This window comes from Microtus ochrogaster, chromosome 4 (genome assembly GCF_000317375.1).
Source record: "Microtus ochrogaster isolate Prairie Vole_2 chromosome 4, MicOch1.0, whole genome shotgun sequence".
Lineage (NCBI taxonomy): Eukaryota > Metazoa > Chordata > Mammalia > Rodentia > Cricetidae > Microtus > Microtus ochrogaster.
This window is the reverse complement of record NC_022011.1, coordinates 4,326,042-4,328,992: the sequence shown is the minus strand read 5'-3', so window position 1 is coordinate 4,328,992 and position 2,951 is coordinate 4,326,042.

Here is a 2,951-nt window from a genome sequence, read left to right as displayed (position 1 = left end):
GCCTGCCTCTGCCTCCCGAGTGCTGGGATTAAAGGCGTGCGCCACCATCGCCCGGCTTATTTATGGGTTTTCTTTCCTTACTTTTCTCTTGTAGTTTATCATGTGTATATGGGTGGATTAAAACTTTCTGAGTGAAGGTCATGAGATGGTTCAGGAGCTGACAGGGTTGTTTCCAAATCTGATGACCTGAGGTTGATCCCCGAGACCCCATATGATAGGAGGAGGGGATCCATTCCCACAAGTTGTCCTATGATCTCCCCACATGTGCCCTTGCACACACATGCCCACACATACGAAATAGATAAATGTAAATTAAAAATAAAACATGATTAAATTTTTTTGAGGCAGAGTCTCATGCATCCAGACTGACCCCTTTCTCTCCTCTATAGAAGAACAACTTGCGAGCGTTGGATCTCTACTTCTATCACGTGGATCTTGAGGACTAAACACAGATCATGAGGCTTCATGGCTAGTGCCTTTATCCACTGAACAGTCTTGCTGGCCCAAGGGATCTAGATTTAAAAGTTAAGTAAGTTATAAAACTCTAAGAGCATGGTGGGTTTTGCGTTAAGCCCCAGATTTGACCCTTAGCACTGAAGAAACCATGTGTGGTCTCACATACCCATAATCCCAGCCCTCAGTGAAGGCAGGAGGAGCAGATAATCCAGTTCATGCTTGGCTACATGCCTGCAGTGTGAGGGCAGCCTGGGCTATAAGAGACCCTGGAAAGAAAACCCAAACTTTCCGATCAAGATTCTTTTTTGTTTTGTGTGTGGTAGGCAAACTCTTTACCAACTACGTGGCTTTCCTAGCCTGAGACCCTATTTTAAACAACAGCCCCTCCCCCACAGGGAAAAGGAAGAGGATAAAGTAAAGCAGAATATCAAAATATCAAAATTAGAATACACAGTGCATAGTGCTTTGGGAAAGAAGTGGTATATCATAGAAATTGTAGAAATTCAATTTCAATGTATTAAAACACAGTTGTTTTTTTTTTACTATTACTATTTTTTTATAGGGAGTCTTGATCGGAAAGTTTGCACAACTGCTAATCTTGTTTACCAAAGGCCAGACAGGGGATGCTAACTGATCTGGGTCACAAAGCCTGCCCAGGTTCAGTAGTCCTGGCTCCCAGAATGAAGGCCATACAGTCCTTCATTCTTTGACAACTATCAGCTCCGACAGCCCCCACCCCTACCCCACCCCCAGCACTAGGACCGTACTGACTTGTCTTGGCCTTGTCCTGCCCGGCCTCAGCTCCCGGAGGACCGAAAGCTGCTGAGGTGGTTGGTAGGCACTAGCCACCACTTACACATGTGTATTCTGTGCCAGACACTGGTCTGAACATGGGCTCGTTAGCTGATTCATAGACAGCTCTAAATGGGAAGTTCTATTATTGACATCATGAAGCCATTTCATAATGGGGAAATGGAAGCTCCTAGAGCCAGTAATTTGCATGTCTGGTGAGCAGCAGAGCTGAGCCCAGGGTACCTAGCTTTAGGGTCTGTGTCCTGAAGCATCACCCAAAGCCCAGCTACCTTTGAACAGACGCTTACAGGCTGAGCCACAGGCGGTAGCCAGCTCACAGAGACAGACTGATGTAAAACAGTTTCCGAAGCGAAGACTGAAACTTGGTCCCAGAATCCACTTGTCATTCTATTTTGGGCTTTTAAAATGTTTTTTTCATATTTTTAGGTCAACCTGTGACTAAGTTATGTCTACCAAAGAGGAGTGTTTACAGGAAGCTGGTCCCCAAGTCATCCCCAGCAGGCACAGGCACCTCAGACTTCTAGAGGAGGGGGATCTGTCGGTCAGTGGTTCTGGAAAGGGGGGCTCTGCAGGGGTCAGGACTCCAGTCCCAAGGTCAGTCCCATCTTATAACCATTTGAAACTTCTGCAGAGAAGGTCCTTAGCCTGCCCCAGGGGGAAGCAGTCCCTCCTCTTGATTCCCAGGGAGCCCACTGAGGTTTAAGGACTAGTTTGTCTGTGCACAGAATCAGCTCCCTCTGAGTGAGAACACATTCATTTTCCCTGAAAGAGCCACACCTCTCCCCCTTGCAAGTCACTAAGAACTCCTCTGCCACACCTTCCAGCTGCTATGACTACGGTGCTCTGCCCAGTTCGTGACGTTCTCCCAGAACTATGATGTTCGTGGAGTCAAGCATATGGAGTGAAATTAATATGGAGCCAAATGAATACTCCCAGAATTTGTCCATGTGGGTCCTGGGAAGCTGGACCGGGACTGGTCCAGTGACCTGATCTTACCCAATAAGAATCTTCTGGCTGTCATGCTGATTATGGGTAATTGGTACACCTGTCAGTTGAGAGCATAGGCTCTTGATTGGAGAACTTTGGTCCCTGATGTCTTCTGGAAAGGTACGCGAGCTCCATCAGGCTGCTCAGGTGCTTAAAGTCTTGCCATTAGGAGGTAGTATAGAAGTGCACATCTGTAATCCCAGGATTCAGCAGTCTATAACCAGCCTAGGTGATGTAGGGAGTCCAAGGCCAGCCTGGCCTACAGGAGATCCTACCTCAAAACAATGAAAACAAAACAAAACAAAACCATTACTGTCTGCTTCCTGAATGTAGAGACAATAGAACCAGCCTGCTTTTGCTGCTCCTGCCACCACGTTGTCCGTTGTCCCTGCCTCTCATGATAACTCCCACACTGTGATGGACTGAATCCTCTCAAAATAACTTACACTTTTCTTTCTTTCTTTCTTTCTTTCTTTCTTTCTTTCTTTCTTTCTTTCTTTCTTTCTTTCTTTCTTTTTAATTAAAATTTTCTGCCTCATCCCAGCACTTGGGAGACAGAGGCAGGCGGCTCTCTGTGAGTTCGAGACCAGCCTGGTCTACAGAACTAGTTCCAGGACAGGAACCAAAGGCACAGAGAAACCCTGTCTCGAAAAACCAAAAAAAAAAACAAACAAACAAACAAAAAAAAAAGAATG